General features: G+C 30.6%; 1 protein-coding gene across 1 annotated transcript in view; it reads right to left on the reverse strand.

Moving 5' to 3' along the window:
• LOC143058441 (band 3 anion transport protein-like) overlaps positions 1-22723 on the reverse strand; it is a 91742-nt gene that overhangs the window by 60966 nt on the left and 8053 nt on the right. The window contains exons 2-3 of the mRNA XM_076231932.1: positions 19836-19958; positions 6084-6198 (exon numbers count right to left, since the gene is read on the reverse strand). The gene's annotated coding sequence lies outside the window, so the exon portion shown is untranslated. The remainder of the gene's footprint in view (positions 1-6083; positions 6199-19835; positions 19959-22723) is intronic.

Here is a 22723-nt window from a genome sequence, read left to right on the forward strand (position 1 = left end):
AATATTTATTAATATGCAGTTTTATTAAGTATAATAAAAAAAAAATCTTTAGTTTAAACGGCACATGGTGCATGTGAATAAACAAGTTGACTCACTTGGAAGGTATTTTTAGGGCCGAACTGTTCAGTACGATTAAAACCACGAGGTCAAGGTTTGTTTACATTGTACATACGTTGAGAAGAATGTAGGACAGAAAGTCACAGGACAAAAAGTCACAGACAAAAAGTCACGGACAAAAAGTCACAGGACAAAAAGTCACAATTCATTTTTTCTGATTATTTTCTTTGAATAAATAACGCTTATTTCTACAAAAATATTTTTGTATTTTTCTTAAACTATTGTATATAAACCAATTTTTTAAACAAAATATATAAAAAAAATATCAAAGATTATCAAATAATTGTTAAAAAAACAAAATGTCAAAGTGACTTGGCACTTAAATGGCTTCATGGTGCCAAGAAAAACATCTTTTGCATGATTAAAATTAAATAAATCTTCATTTTTCAAGTATAATGACACATTTCCTAAACTTTAATATGAATATATGTATTTAAAAGTAAATATTTCAAGATATATTCTTATAGATTAAAACAATTGTCAATAAATTATTTGTGACTTTTTGTCCTGTGACTTTTTGTCCTACCAAATTTGTGACTTTTTGTCCTGTGACTTTTTGTCCTGTGACTTTCTGTCCGTTTACCGTTGAGAAACGTCTGTCGTTGGGCCTATCTATCATTGATCTGATATTTTTCTAAGTTATTTATATGCCGGACGACAATTAATAGAAAGGCACATATGTGAACTTGGAGAAAATCAGAATTTACATCTTTAGCAGTTTAGGGAAAGGAAGAGTAAAAAAAACCTTCTTGCAGCAAACCAGTAACAGCAGTGACAGTCCCACACGCAGTGTTACCAGTTACTAAATCATCTATTATTCATAACACATGCATATGACAGATGAACATTTCAAGAATTTCAATGATCAGCTCGTGATTCATCAAAACTTCATGAACATTCATAAAATACTTTTAATGAACATTTCATGAATTTTTATGAGCAGCTACTGATTCATCAAAACTTCATGAACATTCATAAAATACTTTTAATGAACATTTCATGAATTTTTATGAGCAGCTAGTGATTCATCAAAACTTCATGAACATTCATAAAATACTTTTAATGAACATTTCATGAATTTTTATGAACATCTAGTGATTCATCAAAACTTCATGAACATTCATAAATACTTTTAATGAACATTTCATGATTTTTAATGAGCAGCTAGTGATTCATCAAAACTTCATGAACATTCATAAAATACTTTTAATGAACAGTTCATGAATTAAATTCATGAACCTTCATTTATGAATTATTTATGAATTTTCATGTACCATTCATGAACATTCACGAACCATTCATGATAGTTCATGAAGTCATGAATTTCTTCTCGCCGGGGTAATACCTAAACTGTTAGAACTCCCAAAATCAAACCCAACCTTCCTTTTGTGGTCATAAACCTTGTGTCAAAATTTCATAGATTTCTATTTACTTAAACTCAAGTTATTGTGCGAAAACCAAGAAAATGCTTATTTGGGCCCTTTTTGGCCCCTAATTCATAAAATGTTGGGATCAAAACTCCCAAAATCAATCTCAACCTTCCTTTTGTGGTCATAAACCTTGTGTTAAAATTTCATAGATTTCTATTCACTTTTACTAAAGTTAGAGTGCGAAAACTAAAACTATTCGGACCACGACCACGATAGCAATATACGACGAAAAATTAAAATTTTTGTGGTCATATAAAAATAATGCTGTTTACATGTGTTTGTTCATCAGAAAAGCAAGAAATGTTTTAAACTTCCAAATAGCTAAAGTAATTGAAATGTAATGCGTAAATACAAGGCAAAATTAAATAGGCTATGCAATTCATTACTTTCAATTACTTGTAAATACAATTACATGGCAAAAGGGCAATGTAATTCATAATACTTTCAATTAAATGGAATTGAAAATATTCTCAACTGCACATTACTCAAAATAACTTTTAAACATGTAATTGATTACATGTAACTACATTTAAATTTGTTAATCAATTACATGTAATTACAATTACATTTTTAATTACCCCAGGTCTGTAATAAGTATATGTATTGTCTTCCAGCAGCTTAACACAATCTTGAAAGATTTGAAATGTTATTACCAAAAATAAGTGAGAAATCTGCCAAAATCTTGTCAACACTCAAGATTAATTAATAGATATTAACACATAGATCAGGAAATTACTAGTTTGAGCTAGATGTACTGTGGTTCAGTCTCACAACCCCAAAATAACTCTATTGCAACAATATAGATTCATGAATGGAATGTGTAATTTTTCTCCCACAGTTTTCTCCAATAGACACACCCAAAATGGTGAACTATTACATTAGTCTGGTAATTTCCATGTGTCCCAAGAGAAATAGGGAACTCACAGGGCCTAATTTTGTTTAAAAAATTTTGTATGCTTTTATTATAGCGATTCTTGACCAATGGGTAAAAAATAAAGGCAACAGTAAAAATTTCTTAGTATCGAGTTCAAACTTAAAATTTCGTCCCTACCAATGAAATTCATGTTAATTTTGTATTTAATATAATTAAAGTTTCAATGAATCTTTCCTGATCATTGACAATAAATATCTTATTCAAATACTAGTAAATGATAAAACTTTTCGTCCTTTTTGACAAGTTATCAGATATAAAATAACACTTGTAAACAAACAAGTTTGTAAATCATCAAAATTGTCGAGGTGAGCAAGTTAAAATGACCGAGTTAAGGCGACCCAGTTAAGGTGAACTGAGTAGAAGTGACTGATTTGAGGTGACAGAGTTGAGGTAAACGTGTTGAGGTGACCCAGGAGTTATGAAGGTAACCTCATCAAAGGAAATATGTGCTCTATGTTTCAAGTTGATTGGAATTCAACTTCATTTAACACTACCTATATTGCCCAAAAACTTTAACCTGAAGCTAACAGACAGACAAACAGACCAAAAAACATAATGCCTCTATGTGGGGCATAACAAGATTGCAACCTTATTCTTCTTTAATAGTAATACCCGATGAAGTGATTTTGTATAATGCTGTTTGGTGGTGTTGCCTGTGACCGCAATAAAGACCTCGCCTACAGCTCAGTCATTATCACTGTCTTGGTCAATACAACTGTCCTGTGGGCAGTCAATATTATCACGATAAGGACCAGTTTTTCAATAACTATTTGTTTATATAAAATAATATATACATATGGAATAAATTACAACTACTCTGAAACAATATCATTTACTATCATCCCAATATGCTAAACTATTCCGCAATTTGAATTCACAAAATTATAATGAAGGAACATGCTTTTTTTTTATCCTGCACCAAGTCAGGATCCCCAATGGCCTTTTTTAGTCTTTTATATTTTTTTTTAATTTTAGTTCATTTATATGTTTTGGAGTTATTAGTATGACGTCCATTTTCAATGAACTAGCACACATTTTAATTTATAGCCAGATGAGGTCCATTTCCAGATGTGTAAACTTCTAGCTAGCTGTGTTGAAGACCCAATGGTGGTCTTCAGCTGTTATCTGCTCTTTGATCAAGTTGTTGTCTCTTTGACATATTCCCCATTTCCACTCTCAATTTTATTTTCCTCATCTGAATTTTTTTAAAGCTCTTTCTGAAGTTTTTTACCACATTAAATTTTCAATTAAACAAACATGCTTTTCCTGAAAATTTTAGTTACATGTAAAAAGATGGAGAGAAAAAAAGAGGAGGGGTGAATCTAATCACATTTCCCAAACAGTTTTATCAAACATGTATATTAGGACGCCTCTGGGTGCGGGAGACCCATCATTGGTGGCCTTCGGCTCACTCACAGTTGTCTGCTCTATGGTCGGATTTTTGTCACTTTTATTCACACATTCCCCATTTCCATTTTCAATTTTTTATAGTTATTTTTTTTGCCCTTCCACCAATAATTAAGTGTTGACAATGCATATCTTAAGGTTCTCTTTTTATTTAAAATCATATTTAATTTGTTACGATCAATTTTTTTCAACTGTTGACAATCTTTTTTCATCTTGTTATTATATTCATGAGTTAGAAAAACAGATAGATTCGTCACAATATTTATGGTACATAGCAATGGAGATCAATATTTAATTCCACTCTTGTTAAACCCCAATCTATCGGTAATCTGATGTCACAAATAAAACAACTATCTATCTGTCAAATCTCAGCCACAGTCATCTTTATTAAGAGGATTTCAAATAAAACTCCAAAAATAGAAATCAAAAGTCGGAAAAGATTACGGAAAAGATTACGGCTGTTTAAATATCTGTCATTAATTACTGGGAAAAATCTTTGTATGTTAGGGCACTTCTTGTTTTTTAATGAGTATAAATACTGGGAAAATTGACATTAAGATGTCTCAAAACACAATAGTTCTCTAATGGAGCTTACGTTAGGTGAAGCCATATTATTTGTGTGTATGAGTGAGAAAAAAAAGACAAACAAAAAGAAGGTAGTGGTACTAAGTTAACTACCTGATTTTTGTTTTACTGTGGATTCATTATTATTTGTTGGATACCAATTTTTCGTGGATTTCGTGGGTATAGATTAACCACGAGATTAAATGTTCAACGAATGACAAATTTTCCAAAGGCTTGTGTGAAGACTTCTGCAAAACCGCTTTTTTTCATCCACGAAAATTGGTACCCACGAAAATAAATGAATCCACAGTATGATAGATCTCCACTTTCTTATTCATTTCTTTTACAAAATACTTTAATATCAAGTTAAATTTATGATTAATTGGAGTGCACTTAATTTTAATGAATGCTGAACACAAAGTTGGTATTTTTTTTTTTGGTGTATCAAAATGATCGATGTCACCTTGGCAATGCAATAGTCTCTTGATTTGCTTTGATAATTTTTTACTTTATTAGTCTGACACTCAAATTAAATTTATAAGAGAAAAAAATAATCATTTCTCAGTAAAAATGCTAAATCAGCTGTTTACCCCAGTTATAACAGGACTGAGAGAAAAAATATGCCATTTAACATTACAATTAAAGGTCAAGGTGAGATTTGTATTTCACCTGAAACCTTTCTTGAAATTTAAAGGTCTGATACACTGTGTTGAACTTGAAACAGAGTATGAACATAACCTTTATGCACTAACCAGTATTAAAATACAATATAATTAAATACTGCACATGTAAATTCAGAAATTATTGTGTGCATTTATTATTGCGATTTTGTCCTTTTAGATGAAAATGCAATTTTAATTTTTGTGATACCGAGAAAAATCCTGTTGAATTCATATAAAAAAAATCGAAATGGGAGTTAAAATAATTGCAATTATTAAAATGTCGCATTTTTCGCAATAATTTCTGAATTTACATTAATCTTAAAGGAGCAGATTTTGTCTTTTTCACCTGTACCTTGTTGGAATGGACACAAAGTAGACCAAAGTTCCAAAAGTCTCCAGAGCCCAATTATTTACATGCCTGAACAATCTGTTCATTCAAAGCTTTTGGATTTAAAGTTTGAAGTATTTTGTAAAGTTTGAGTTAGCAGAAGAGGACTGCCACTTAAAATAACAAAACCTACCCAAGCTATATATATAATGAGACATTAAAAACAGTGATTCATTTGATTGGTCAAAATACTGTAAACATAAAATTTAAGACAGTTCAACTCTTGCCAAACTGAAATCAGGAGAGTTGTTTATAAAACACTTAGATTCACTGACTGATAGAAATATATCAAAATAATCAACCATAGCACATTGACTGTAATAATGAAAAATCAAAAAAAAAATTAAATTAATTTAAAAAAAAAAACATTTGCAAAATAAAAACTAGGAAAATTATTGCGAGATGCTAATAATATAACTTGGTGAGTATTGTAATAATAAAAATGCACATTTTGATACAAATAATCTGTGGTCAAAGTTTTAGTTTCATTTTTTTTTAAATTAATATCTGACTCAGGATCATTAAAATTGACTATGAATCAGTTCCTTTTGAAATAAAAATTAATAGTAAGTATGCCTTACCAGGCTATGTGAGATCTTGTTGGTAAATCCTATTGGTAAAACAGATCTGACTGCAAAGTAACTCCGTGATGACTAGCTGTGCCGTCACGACGGTTAGTGAAAAATTCAAAGAAATCTGAAAATAAAACCAAGATTAAAATATTGTCACGTCATCATTATTATTAAAATATATGTGGTGAAAATTTGATGACATTTTAAAATATTAAAAGTAGGTTTATTTTACATATACATGTATTACAAACAATTCTATTGGGTAACATGCTATCATGTGACATGGAATAATTAAGTTAAATTTCATTTAATTGCAAGGAAGCACAAATAGTTTTTATAATTTACCCTAGTGGTGAATATAACCTTATAATTCACCAACGAAAAACAGTTTCTTGATTTGTACACAAGTTATCTCCCATGAAAATGACTTCCCAGATGTAAATGGTCTCATTGGCACTTATACCACATCTTCTTATTCATATTAACATTTCTTACAAAAAAGAAGATGGGGTAGGATAACCAACATCAGACAACTCTTAACCAGAGACCAAATGATATAGAAATTAACAACTAAAGGTCACCATATGGCCTTCAACGATAAGCAAAATCCATTCTGCATAGTTAGCTATAACATGCAGTCCTGGAATAACAATGTTAAATATAACAAGAAACAGGATGACAGAAAAGGTAGTCACCAAACAGTCAGTGTTCCTGATAGCTGGTGGTCTGTTTGGGGTCGGCAGGGGGTGGGCAGTTGGATAATTCTTGTCATACTTTCTATGTTTTATTCCCTTGACATGCTTAAATTTATCTAATTCATTAATGTTGAGGGTGTTGACAATGTAATGAATGTCATGGAGATTAGTATTGGTTTGGTTTCCATTTTCTTGGAAATAATATGAAAATGAGGATGAAAATACACTGGATTTTCTTTATGGATTTTAGTGATCATGATGAATAAAAAAAAACACCATACACATCTTTTTCCATCAAACAATCATTGTAAGATAAATTTAAAATACCAGCAAGTTAGAAATTGTTTTGTTAGATTGAGTAAATTTGCCAAAAAATAATGTTTTCGTGTAATAGGGAGATATAATATTACAAGAAAACAAGAATGTGTCCAAAGTACACGAATGCCCCACTCGCACTATCATTTTCCATGTTCAATGGACCGTGAAATTGGATAAAAAATATAATTAGGCATTAAAATTAGAAAGATAATATCAATAAGAACATGTGTACTAAGTTTCAAGTTGATTGGACTTTCAACTTCATCAAAAACTACCTTGACCAAAAACTTTAACCTGAAGCGGGACAGACGGACGAACGAACAGACGGACGAACGAACAGACAGACGAACGAACGGACAGACGGATGAAAGGATGCACAGACCAGAAAACATAATGCCCCTCTACTATCGTAGGTGGGGCATAAAAAGATTTTTTGGCAAATTCATTTTCATATAATTGAAATGGTAAATCAAACCAGTAACCTCTTTCAGTCTGCACCGTTAACCGCTAATCTGATGCCCCAGACTAGTAAATATTGATTTGGACTAGTGAAAATTTTCAAAATTTTACATAGTCACTATATATATAGGGACAAGTTTTGATAATTTAGTGTCCGGACTAGTACATTTGTAAATGGAAAGGTTTTTGGCACAGACTGCTCTTTTTGAAATTACTGAGAAACTAAATTACACCATTAATATATATACATGCAAATAGTAAAATTGATAGTACAAATTAAAAACAAACCTGATATATATTTCAAGGTAAATTCCACAAAATACAAAAAAAAATATTGGCTATTCTACAAAGTACATTTACTAACAGTATAAAGTCTGTACATGTATGTTATTGTATCACAAGTCTTAAGTTTACATTAATAAATCTGACTCACTCTACATGTATGAGTAGGGAATGTTATTACCCATGTGACAAAATATTTCTATTTTGGTTGCCAAATAATTTCCCCACGTTCTATTTATAGACCTTACATTCAGCTTTAGGAATCAGATCTGGACCAATCCCTCTGTTAACTAAAATTCCATTCACATGGCCTAGCTGTTATGAAAACTTTTCAAGTCTATGATTTTTTGGTAATTTTATACAAGATGTTCCTTCATATAGTTATTATAAAAGTCTGGGGTGCTATACCTCGTAAACATGATAAAAACAACATTAAGATATAAAATAATGAGGTATGAGACAACTTTTCATCTAAGTCACAATTTAAGCAATATCAAGTTTGGGGGAAATCATGGAAATGGGGAAATAAACATTTCATGAAATTGCAATAATAAATATTTATATTTTGTTCAGCTGTTCAACATTTGCTATTATTAAATGCATGCAAAAAAAAATCTGAATTTACAATACTTTTCTACATATTCTATTGAAAATCTAAATATATATAAATATCTATTATGGCGCAGTTTTCACAATTACCAAAAAAAAAGGCAAAATTTTACAGCATTTTAAAATTCCCCAGCTAACAGATGCTTAAAACTGTATCAATTTGTATCTAAATATTGTAAAATCATCAATTATTGCATGCATTTATTTTAGTGATTTTGTCAATCTGGACATAAATGTGATTTTTATTTTCGCAATATTGCGAAAAATCCTATTAAATTCATATAAAAAAATCAAAATGCGAGTTTAAATCATTGCAATTATAACCCTGTTGCAATTTTCACAATCATAAAAACATTGCAATAATTTCTGAATTTACAGTGTCTGATTGTAAGATGTGAGGTCCTTTTAAGGGCATATAAGCATCAGAGTTACACCAGACAACTCTTTAAATCATTAATGTGTTTGTAAAAGTAAGATTTCTCAATGAATTTGAAAGAATCATTTGAAATGAAATTAAATTTGCCTGTTTTACTTAAAAGCTTACATTATAATAATTAAAATGAATAACATAAAACATACCAATGATCATTGAGAGTTGTGTCCCTTCATCTACTGTTATAGTACCTCCTTTTTGTAGTCAAGATGAGATGAGAACCAGAAAGAAAAGTTCTTTGGTTATTTCCTTTTAAATATTCTTATCTAACCTATATGACTTTTTCTTATTATCTAACATGTCCTTACATTCAAGTACATTAAGAATTGAAGGTCTTTTCAAGGTTTTTTTATAACTTTAAATTTGATACATTGTATAACATCCACCCTTTTTAGTTTATTACTTTTTAAATAAGATCGAAGCATCCCCAAAAGTAGTTTTCAAGGTCTAATCAAGGTTGTTCAACACGGAATTTAATATTAGGGTCATGGGAGCATGCGGATATAAAAAAGTCATCATGCCAGCTAAATTTTCTGTCATGTGATCTAAAATAATTATACTTCAAACAGCGAGTATGAATGACATAATTGTCACTGCCATGACCCCTGGTCTATAACAGTATCCAATTTGTCCTATATAGCTTTAAAAGGACATTAAAAAAAACAATTGACAGCTCTTATTTTTGGAAAATATTACCATTAATATATTTAAATGAATCTCAATTTTCAACAGTAAATTCAAAGTTGAATTAATTTTGATTTTATCATTGAAAAAAAAATTGAATTTGGTGACAATTGCAAATTTCAATATTTTGATTCTATCATTCATGCTAATAGCTCTTATTTTTGGACAGTTCATGTATTAGTTATCATGTGTGTATCATAATTGGTTTTAATAACAGTGCAAACTTAGAATTAGATTTTTCCTTCAAAACCTTTGAAGCACCAATGCATTGACACATCCTAAATGTTAAAGCAATAGCAACTTTCTAAAGTCTTGTGCTGTATGCAAACTTTGAAAGAAAAAAAATTCAATTTTTACAGTCTTATAAAAACCATGAAATCAACTATTCTCAGATTGAACAATTGTTCCTTGCTCGACACTAGCTCAATTTGTAAAATTAAGAATCCACAGAAAATTTGGAATGATCCACAGTAACCATTACATTTTGTATGATCAGCATTTTATAAACATTTAGCCTGAGTTTGGAGACTGTTAACATATATATATATGCGCTGGCAAACACTAAATCTAGCTGCATATCAAGCATTTTCAATAGGGGAGGTTCTCGACCCAGGATAAAGGGGTGTTCCTAACCATATCTCCCCATTCAAATGCATTGATCATTAAAAAAAAAAGGGGGGGTTCCAATCCCCTGAATCCTCTCCTGGATCTGCCAGTGAAATAAATTTTACTTACTTACTTGACTACTTCATGGTTTCTGTTTTGATGTCATTTTTTTTTAATGTTTAAAATTCTGTCAAACTTATTTACTAAAATAAACATCAAATATTACTGGAATTTAAAAATAATAAATACCACAAAAATTCCTTACCGAAAAATACATACAACCTTGTATGCCTATAATTCTTTGATGACAATATGTAAATAAAACAGTATTTTATGAATTATTTTATAGCATGTCAGCTTAAATATTCATGCTATGAGCAATAATATATATTTTGTTTCAAATCTCCTAACGATTACTCACCGGTCAGACTTGCAGGATATTCAAAACAAATACTTTGGTGCACTTTGATGTATTTTTGTATTTTGTTTAAATCCTTGTCAAAATGCAAATTTTATTTGTACTTCTTAACACAACATATGCACATAGTTGTTTTGAACTTCCAATCAAAATCTGTTTGTTGTAGTTGAAAATACCACTGTATTTACATTGATATTATAACATTTATTTTAACCTTTTTACGGAAAACAAATTAAAAATTCCGGATATTTTGATAAATTGAAGTCCTTATACCTTTATGGCGATGTCACTACAAACTTAAGCACTACATAAGAATAATTCCCTTTCCAAGTTGGATTTTTACGCAAATAAACAAACAAAAATATTCAATAAATATTTTGCTTTTGGTTAAATATGGCAATGATGAATAAGCAAAGGTCATGTGTACTTTTAACAACATCCTCCAAGCAAAATTTATTGGTATGAACTCATGTCAAATAAATCAGGTGGAATGATAAATTGCATTTAACCAATACTTTGCCAAGATACCATCTAACACAAGAATGTTATTTTTGTAAAAATCTATCTTTTACACTGATGGTAAATGCATTAAATAAAAAAATAATCTATGCATGTACATGTTTATATACTTGCATATGGAATATGAAATTAAGCATTTCTGTAAAATCACTAACCAGGATATTCGTGCTATTTTTTCCCCATAAAGTACTTTTAAAATTAGACAATGATTTTTAATAATATAAAAGTATAGTGATTCAAAAGAAAATAATTTTAATTATAATTGTATTTATAGTCATGACAGTATTTGAACTGTGAATTCATTAGATACTAATTTTCGTGGAGTTGGTGGGTACAGGAGAACCATGAATTCAAATGGTCAACGAATAACAAATTTTCAGTAGGAATATATGCAGAATTTGCCTAAACCACGAATTTAAATATCCAGGAATATGAAAGTTTTCCTTAAACTATGAAAATTTGTACACACAAATATAAATGAATCCACTGCAGTAACTGAAATTAAAAACATTATCTCAATTAAGGACCCTGCCTTTAGGTCTGTAAAAGTCCCCACAGTAATTAACCAGATGCTCCGCAGGGCGTAGCTTTATACGACCGCAGAGGTTGAACCCTGAACGGTTGGGGCAAGTATGGACACAACATTCAAGCTGGATTCAGCTCTAAATTTGGATTGTGATTAAATAGTTGACACAGCATAGGTTTCTGACACAGAATGAATGTGTTCTAATGAACTTAAAATTTTTGTTTTCTCTTAGAGCAATTCACTATGTTGTTGAATATTAATCCTCTCAAAAAAATGTTTGAAGAAATTTTCTTTTTTATTTATGAAATTTCAAATGAGAAAAATTGAACCTGCAATTTTTTTAATCACATCCCCCTTTCCCTTATTCCAAAACTAATCTCAATTAAAATTTCTAATGGAGTTTGCAACAATAACTACTCATTTAAATACATCATAAAATATTAAGATGTAAAAAAAACTGCTTGTTATCACTGAATGGTAAAGATTATTTTAATTTATCAGTTGGTAGTAAAAAGTGAATATACATTGTATATTGTATATAACAAAGATTTAAGTTGATTCTAGACAAAGAAAGATAACTCCAATTAAAAAAAAATCTTGCTATTGCACAATATTTTGCCATTAGATATTTCTTGCTTACTATTCTGGACAAAGAAAGATAACTCTAATTAAAAAAAATTTTGCTATTTAACAATATTGTGCAATTAGATATTTCTTGCCATTGCGCAATACTGTGCAATTGAAAAGACTTGCTATTGCACAATACTTAATATAATAATTTTAGATCCTGATTTGGACCAAATTGAAAACTGGGCCCATAATCAAAAATCTAAGACCCCAAGATTTCAATTTTTGTTAAAATCAGACTAAGTTTAATTTTGGACCCTTTGGACTTTAGTGTAGACCAATTTGAAAACAGGACCAAAAATGAAGAATCTACATACACAGTTAGATTTGGTATATCAAAGAACCCTATTTATTCAATTTTTGATGAAATCAAACAAAGTTTAATTTTGGACCCCGATTTGGACCAACTTGAAAACTGGGCCAATAATCAAGAATCTAAGTACATTTTTAGATTCAGCATATCAAAGAACCTAACTGATTCATTTTTTGTCAAAATCAAACTAAGTTTAATTTTGGACCCTTTGGACCTTAATGTAGACCAATTTGAAAACGGGACCAAAAGTTAAGAATCTACATACACAGTCATGACAGTTAGATTCGGCATATCAAAGAACCCCAATTATTCAATTTTGATGAAATCAAACAAAGTTTAATTTTGGACCCTTTGGGCCCCTTATTCTGTTGGGACCAAAACTCCCAAAATCAATACCAACCTTCCTTTTATGGTCATAAACCTTGTGTTTAAATTTCATAGATTTCTATTAACTTAAACTAAAGTTATAGTGCGAAAACCAAGAAAATGCTTATTTGGGCCCTTTTTGGCCCCTAATTCCTAAAATGTTGGGACCAAAACTCCCAAAATCAATACCAACCTTCCTTTTGTGGTCATAAACCTTGTGTTAAAATTTCATAGATTTCCATTCACTTTTACTAAAGTTAGAGTGCGAAAACTAAAAGTATTCGGACGACGACGACAACGCAGACGACGACGCCAACGTGACAGCAATATACATACGACAAAAATTTTTTCAAATTTTGCGGTCGTATAAAAACATTATCTCAATTAAGGACCCTGCCTTTGGGTCTGTATAAGTCCCCACAGTAATTAAAAACATTATCTCAATTAAGGACCCTGCCCTTGGGTCTGTAAAAGTCCCCACAGTAATTAAAAACATTATCTCAATTAAGGACCCTGCATTTGGGTCTGTAAAAGTCCCCACAGTAATTAAAAACATTATCTCAATTAAGGACCCTGCCCTTGGGTCTGTAAAAGTAAAAAAAAAGGCTCCATCTTGGACAAGCATTATCTAAACAAACATACATGTATAATATTTTACTTAATTTCTACAAAATAAAAACGTGTATCATTTTCATAAAAAATCTTACCACTAAAATTGGTTATAATTTATTTGACTTTAAAATTATTTATTTAAAGTAAACAAGAATAAATCAATTGATTATAAGAATTTTGTAAAAATATGTGCCCATATAGAAGATTTGACTGTTTCTTGAAGTACACCTACAAATTCAACAAGAGTGCACACGCTGAAATGTCTCGCCTTCTATACTAATCATTGATATTATGTTGATAGTCCTAAGTATAAAGTTAAGCTTCATAACAACTGTCACATCAACTTAACATTAACCAAGATAACTAAACAAAGACCAATGAACCTTGAAAATGAGGTCAAGGTCAGATGAACCATGCCAGGCAGACATGTACAGCTAACAATGCTTCTATACAACATATATAGTTGACCTATTACTTATAGTTTAAGAAAAATAGACCAAAACTTAACACAGTGCAATGAACCGTGAAAATGAGGTCATGGTCAAATAAAACCTGTGCGACTGACATAAAGATCATAAAATATTTCCATACACCAAATATAGTTGACCTATAGCATATAGTATTAGATAAAAAGACCAAAACTCAAAAACTTAACATTGAGCACTGAACCATGAAAATGAGGTCAAGGTCACATGACATCTGCCCGCTAGACGTGTACACCTTACAATCATTCCATACAACAAATATAGTAGACCTATTGCATATAGTATGAGAAAAACAGACCAAAACACAAAAATTTAACTATAACCACTGAACCATGAAAATGAGGTCAAGGTCAGATGACACCTGCCAGTTGGACATGTACACCTTACAGTCCTTCCATACACCGAATATACTAGCCCTATTGCTTATAGTATCTGAGATATGGACTTGACCACCAAAACTAAACCTTGTTCACTGATCCATGAAATGAGGTCGAGGTCAAGTGAAAACTGTCTGACAGACATGAGGACCTTGCAAGGTAGGCACATATGAAATATAGTTATCCTATTACCGTCTTTTGGTATGTATAACGCGCACATTTATACCCTAGGTCATGTTTCTTGTAAGAGGGGTGCGTGTTATACACGACTACAAACAATTTCTTAGTCTTTTTTTCAGGTCCAAACTCCGACAAAGAAATTTCCAAGTGAAGTGAAGAGTACGGAATATTTTTGCTAAAACTTAGATTGTTTTTATGTTTTACATGTTATAATTGTAATATGTATCGTATTGTTCTTGATTTGTCATGTTTTATTCAAATAAAATACATTCTATATCTTTGTTGATACGTTTATTGTGTAAATTTGTCCATCTGTTTCGCAATCCGGAAATTTGCCAAGTCTTAATAAAGACACAATAAAGCTTTTGCTGTCGATTAAATTACCCTCTGTGTTCCTTGTTGTCATAACTTACTGTTTTTGTATGTGTTCATCATAGAGAGTTGAAGAAAAGTGTATGAAAATTGAATAAACCACGCACGTTTTGAAAATATAAACCGCCATTTTTTCTAATGTATTGATCAGGTGATCGCAAGTCATGTGGGTCAGTCATGTGACTTAATACAAAGTATTGTAAAGTGATGATTTACTCTATGAGAAGTTTATTTTTATAAATACGTTTTTACTTTGTAACTTTTAAACTTTTAAACAACTGTTTAAAAACTGTTCAAGAAATAATGATTGAAAACATGATAATCCCATAATTGTCACCTGAACGAATTTAATTAGGAACAAGGTCAACCTGTCACTGAATTGTTTTGACTTCGATTAGACCTGTTGATTGAGGTGTGATAATCCGGATTAACAGCTAAAATCATCAAACAAAAAATGAAAACAATGAGATTTTAACAATTTATTACAGCACTAATGACATTAATTATAATTATTAGACTGATTCGTAATTATTAAATTGTTTGAATCAGAACAATAATTTGGACATTTAATCTTGTCCTTGATACTCAAACCATTTATTAAAATATTTATCTCAATCTAATAAAATTCTTATTCATTTGTTAGAATACTTTTGATTTCATATAAATTAAGTATTCCGTACGGAATTCTCCGACATTGGTGTCCATTTTAAAAACTTCCTGTTTACCAAAAACTCCTGTTTGCCGATTTTGGAGCTGAAACTTTTCCGAAAATGTCTAGGAGTATTATACGAACAAGAAACTTTTTTTCTCTCGTTTCTTGGACCAGAAAGGGGGTGCGCACAATACATCAATGCGCGCTATACATACCAAAAGACGGTACTTATAATAAGAGAGAATTCAACATTACAAAAAAATTTGAACTTTTTTTTTAAGTGGTCACTGAACCATGAAAATGAGGTCAAGGACATTGGACATGTGACTGACAGAAACTTCGTAACATGAGGCATCTATATACAAAGTATGAAGCATCCAGGTCTTCCACCTTCTAAAATATAAAGCTTTTAAGAAGTTAGCTAACACTGCCGCCGCCGGATCATTATCCCTATGTCGAGCTTTCTGCAACAAAAGTTGCAGGCTCGACAAAAATTCTATTCTGTTTTTTTTTTAACAAAAGAATTCTTGCATCAACATTCAAGCTAAAATAAACCAACAGATGTATCTAAAATGAGGAAATGTTCATTCATGTAAGATGTAGACCAAACAAAATAAAAAATTTTAATCTCATCCATTATTAACCATCTTTTGATCTTATATAAACATTTATAAGTTATTTTAAATTATACACTAATTGCTGCAATAACTTTAGGATAATGATAAAAGTGAATATAAACATCTGATCATAACAGCAGAATTTAACCATTTTGCAGTTTCGGAATTCTTTTTTGAATTCATTAAGAGCTATTAACTAGAGGCTCTAAAAGAGCCTGTGTCGCTCACCTTGGTCTAATGTATGAAGGAAACAGATGGATTTATGACAAAATTGTGATTGTAGATCTTACTTTACTGAACATTCTTGTTACATGCAATTTTCTCTATCTATAATAAACTTGGCCCTTTAGATACAGAGGAAAATGTTTTGTAAAAATTTACAAAAATTTACAAAATTATTGAAAATAGTTTAAAATTGACTATAAAGTAACTCCTTCATGGGTCAAGTTGACTGACCATTTTGGTCATTTTGACCTAATAAACAATTTTACCCATGTCAGATTTGCCCTAAATGCTTTGGTTTCAGAGTTATAAGCCAAAATTAACATTTTATCCCTATGTTCTTTTTTTAGCCATGGTGGCAATCTTGGTTGGTTGGCTGGTTCACAAGACAAATTTTTTAAACTATAAATACCCCAATGATGATTGTGGCCAAGTTTGGTTAAATTTGGCCCAGTAGTTTCAGAGTTGAAGATTTTTGTAAAAGTTACTTAATGACGACGATGGATGAAGACTACGACGGAGACGGTGACGGTGACGGACGCCAAGTGATGCGAAAAGCTCACTTGGCCCTTTTTTTTATATAGAAGTGTAATTACACTATGAAAATATCACTTTATAAATTTGATGATTGATTTACTTAGGGTGAGGGGAGGCTCAAAAAATAAATTGAAAGCCAAGGATGTAAACATATAGATTATATACGGAGTAGTTGAGGTGCTACATGACGAAATATTGAATAGCTAAATCCATCTATTGTCAACTTTGCCCCAACAAGTTAAGACAGTAGGTTTTTTTGAGCTTCATGTACATGTATGTACCAGTCATTCCCAAGGTTAATGGACCAGTAATATGAGGCAGGAATTACCTGTAAATGGGGACGAAGTCTTTGATTTTTTTTTTAAATCAGCAATGTTAAAAAGAGAAACGGAAATACCGTAACGTTTCCGATTTTGGTTCTGTTGTTAGGGATTTAAGGATGTACTTAGGTGAGGTTAGGTGAAAATTAATAAATTAAGAAGTTAAAATTGATACTATAAGCTGGTAGAGCATCAATTAAGGATAAAAATAAGCTAAAAATATTGATAGGTCATGGATCTCCTTTTCGAGATATTTGAGATTTAAAATATGGCGGGAAAAGGTTGACTCGGACTTTTACCTTATATTTGGATTGGTATTATTAGGTCTCAAAACAAAAGAAAGAAAATTAAGATTCTTCTAAAATTTTGGTAAATGACCTTTCATGAGCTATTAAGTCTTATATGAAAAAATAAATTGGTGTTATGGGGCAAAATATTTTACATTGTATTGTATGGAAAATTACCAAGGAGTCCGAACATTTGACACAAATTCCAAAACCTCAAAAGTACATCCTTAAGTTGTGACGTTATTTAAGTTATGACGTCATATTCAATGAACGATTTTGAGTTCATTAGTACAATGAAAAATTCGGGAAATTTTCCCGATTTTTTTTTTTTTTTTTTTTATTGAATTTTCTACTGTTATAGGGGACTTCGTCCCCATAATATACACCTTATATAATTATTGCTTTTTGTTCGTCATTACTGGACATCACAAAGGTTCCTGTAAAATTTTGACGTCATTATACTAAATCTCTGACACCACAATGGAAAAGAGATTGTTGTATGACGTCAATACAATGACAATAGTTCAAACGGAACAGATTTCCAAATAGCGATAAGGTGTGTTTGTTAGGTCCAGTTGAGTGATATGCATTTTTGGTCCAAATGAGCAGCAAAATTATTTAAATAATACATGTAAAAGCCCTGTAAGCAAAATTTTGGTCCAGTTAAGTAAAAAGTGTCCATTTTATTTCTAAAAGCCTTGGGAAACACTGATTTACAGATAATTTTATATTCAGGTAAACACTCTTAGTATTGAAGAAATTACTACAAAGCCATTCATATCAGTAAATGACCTCCAAACATTATTTATGAATGTTTTACTGTCACATGACTTTCAAATTCACTTAGAGGTAAATCGTAATTTTGATCTTTTTTATCTCATGTTTGAATTAATATTCAATTTGGACGAAATTGAAATATATAAACCAAGTTAAAAAGTCCACATTAAGTTGCCTTTGTTAAGATTTCATCTCAAAAATTGCGTTGTGAAAATAAAAATCAAATTAAAGAATGCTTATCTCAAGACTTCCAAGTCTTATAATTTTGAAATAAAAAAAAATAATTGAAAAATAATGTCAAAAATATTTTAGGTATCCATTAAGATTCAAAACCCATATTAAATGTGATGTTACTGCAACCTTCAAAACTTAAAGTCATAAGGGATGACATCAAAAGATCAATGTAGGATAAAAAAACTTAAATCAAATAGTTTGAGGATGGGTCAACCTTGCTGCAAGTTTTGTTAATCTAAAATCGATTTTACATATACATGTATCCCTATTGTTCAATCAATTTTCCCCAAATTAAGTTAAGAGGAGATGGGGGGGGGGGTGAAAAAACTATGTGAATTAAGTTTTTTATCCTTCATTGAACTTTTGATGTCGTCCCTAACAAATTGTACTCAAAAGGATCCTGTGCTATAGTCAATGACATTTATGGTAAATAAATGTGAAAATACACATGATGTTGACTAGCCAAAAAAATTCTATAACTTCAATCTTAGATCTTAATTTTTTTTTTTTAAAGATTTTGGGCTATGCAAGTACATGTACATGTATGTGTTTAATGTTTCTAGTTACAGTAACTTCAACATTACACTTACATGTAGATGCCATTTTCATAGGGACATACATGTTATGTTAGGCCTAAAATAAAATATTGTTGGTTTCCCCAATCCCGACCGACCCTGCAAAATTGGTGCTACTCATAAAATTTTATTGTCAAAACTAAGTGAAATATTATTTTATTCATTTTGGATTTTCAGGATTGCCGGATTGTCCGATAATGTCAAGCTTTTAGGAAAAATAAAATTATTTCCCTACCTACCTACCCACACCTGGCTTGGCAGGGTCGGGATTGGGGAAACAAACAATATTTTAATTTAGGCCTTAATGTTGAAGGATTTTTAAGATTTTGAGATTTAGCAATAAAGATGATTTATATAAGTGTACATCGAAATAACAAATAGACATCTGACAGATACACACTACAATAAGCTTCACAGCCATTGGTTAACTTATATATAATTACCTTGAACTTGAGACGGAACTAAAAATAAGCGTAGAGGTCTGAAATTGGATTTGCTTTTGATCATTTTCATGACGCAATTGCTGACATAATCATTCATGAAGACTCATGGTGAACATTTGACTAGTTTAAGCTCAATTGTAGAGTTGTTGTGGTCTGTTTGACACATTCCCCGTTTCCTTTCGGAATTGTATATTCTACTACTATATATATTTGTACCTTTGAACTTTTCCTGCTTTAGTTGGCTTCTTTTATATTTATCTTTTCAATAGTTTGCTTGTTTAATGTTTAATCCTTTGTCTTAATCTGCCGAGCAGCAATTGTAATCCAAAAGTCACACTTCTGAAAACATACAAAGTATATGTTGGAAATATACACACTGGTTATAGACTTCAATTTATATATATATAAAAGTACAGGTTCCAGCCCCGGCGGCGGGGAGGAAGTTACGAATCAAATCTACTCTAACATCGTTAGGTTGATTTTCTTAGCACTTTATATATATATATACTTTTTTAGTGTACTTCCATACACATACTAAGCTCTTTAAAACAACCCAAATAAGAACAGTTCGCCCTTTCAAAATCTGCAGGAAAATTAATTGGTAGTTTCATTGTGCTGAACCAAAAATGAAAATTATATCATATCATTGGTTGATTTTCAAAGTAAAGAATGGTACGTAGCCAATCACATGTTTTGGTGTTTTACTTTTTAAAATATTTCCCAAAATGCATTATAATGTTCTGAAATAGCTTGGTCACAAATCTCTTTTAAGCAGTGCTGTCAAATAAAGACAATCATTTTCTTTTGAACACCTCTTTTTCCTTAAACAGCATACATTTACATGTTTTTCTCTAAGCTTTATGCTTATTGCATATATTCATGCAGTATTGTTATAATTCATCAATCACTACACAGTTTAAGTACTGTCACCATTTAAATTTTGAAAAAAACAAATACAAAAATGAAAATTTTAAATACATGTACCGGTATAATGTAAATCAATCTTCTACAACCAGGTTATCAAATGACTTAATTATAGACCAATCAGACTTCACTTCAAAACTTTGTAAACATTACCAGAAGATTTTGTTTTCTTATTACGTAAAACTACAACAAACTACTTGAACAGTTTAACCTGTTTAACAGTTAGAGAATCAAATAACCTAATTATAGATCAAACAAAAGTCACTTCAAAACTTTGTAAATTTTGTCAAGTCAAACTAGAGCAACTACTAGATAACTAGTACAGTTGTACCTGTTTCAGACTTTCAGCACAGAATCAAATAACCTGATTACATATAAACCAATCAGAAGTCACTTCAAAATTTTTGAAAATACAAATGTACATGTATTATAAAAAAGGCTTTAAGATGTTGTCTTCTTGTTAAATAAAAATTTCATAGTTGACCAGAAAATTATATATTATAAAGCATAATGAATTTTGCTACTATTTTGTAAATCATGGAGGCACTTAACAGTGTTCTCCCCAGGCCGTTTTAGCGTCGCGGTACCGCGACGCTATATTTTTTCACCGTGATGCTATAATAATTCCCGCGACGCTATAATTATTTTGAAGATGCTATTTTACTTGTCCTCATTTTTGAACTTTCATCTATTATCGATTATGTGATCATAAAAATTATATCACCTTTAATTGTAATCCCTTTAAGTCGGACACTAAAGGCAATTAAGAGATTAAATAGCCAGGTTTTAATTGCCCTCAGGGTGATAACTGTTTGGATGCGAATATCCCAAGCTGACACTTGTGACATGACTAAACCACGTGTCTGCAATCACCAATTTCGACATGGAAAAATGCAATCACAAAAACTATTGGAAATCTATGTTTTGTATTACGAAATTTCGAAGATTAAAACGATTTTTTTTTTAAAAAGGTCGTTTATTTGTACAACTCTCCAAAAAATACTTTCTTTCTCTTCCGGTAATCCGATAGCGAGAATTTTGGTTTTGAGCTAAAATAAATTTTATACTTCTTTAAAAAGTGATCATAATTGGCTTAAGTTTATGTTTAATTCATTTGATGCATTAAAAGCGTCTTATTCATTCACAATCTCTTGTCAAACAATGTTTATTCTCGGACTCATTTTCGTAAATGTTTCTACGGCCGCCATTGCACATTTTTGTGTAAACTACGGATCGATACCGGACCAGATATGACAAAAATCCGCATTTTCACGATAATGACAACAGACGGACGGTAGACAGAAAAAATATACCAATAGAGAAAACTACGCATTAATAGACTATTTGTTAGATAACTTTGTTGAAAATACGTATCATTTTGATGTAAAGATAAGAAACAACAGGGACTAATTCATTCAGTGCCATGAAACAATGCATTTCATAAACATGATAAAAAAAAGTTTTTAAATTGATTTTTTTTTGCTCCTTTTGCTACTTTATCTTTACTTAATATAATATAAAAAAATAGTTAATTTTGTGTACTAGATATTTAGTTTTGTATACAGGTTGCACTATAATGAACCATTCATTCATTTGACTTATTGTTGGGTAACTGAAAGCACATATTTATTTTTATTTGGCACAAGAGGAAAAAAATAATTCTGTAACTATAAATGAATAAAGAAAACATAAACTGAAACAACTGTTTTTGTTGTTATAGTTTAATTGTATTCTCAGTTATGAATTGAACAATATAAACTAAAACATATTAAGGAAATAGAGCAGCATTGAACGCGACGCGACAAATGACATTAAAAAAAAATACAGTTTTTTTACGCAAAATGTGATGCTATCCAAAATTTCTGCGGAGAACACTGCCACTATACATGACACTGATTTGATACTGATATATGTGTAAGTCAACTTGTATATGACTTTTTTCGTCCATCTTCAAATTTTTAGATTTGCTCAAGGTATTAACTGCTTTTACACTTAAAATGTTATCTGTTTTAATATATAGGTAAATATAGATATTGTAACATGTAATAAAATACTATTCATTTTTTTTTTAATTTACACACAAAAATCAAAATCAAAAAAAAATTATCATAAACATGTACATGTAATTTCCATGTTACTGTTGCGAGGAAAATAATTATTAAGGTACATTGAACCAAAGT

The sequence above is a fragment of the Mytilus galloprovincialis genome, chromosome 14 (genome assembly GCF_965363235.1).
Source record: "Mytilus galloprovincialis chromosome 14, xbMytGall1.hap1.1, whole genome shotgun sequence".
NCBI lineage: Eukaryota > Metazoa > Mollusca > Bivalvia > Mytilida > Mytilidae > Mytilus > Mytilus galloprovincialis.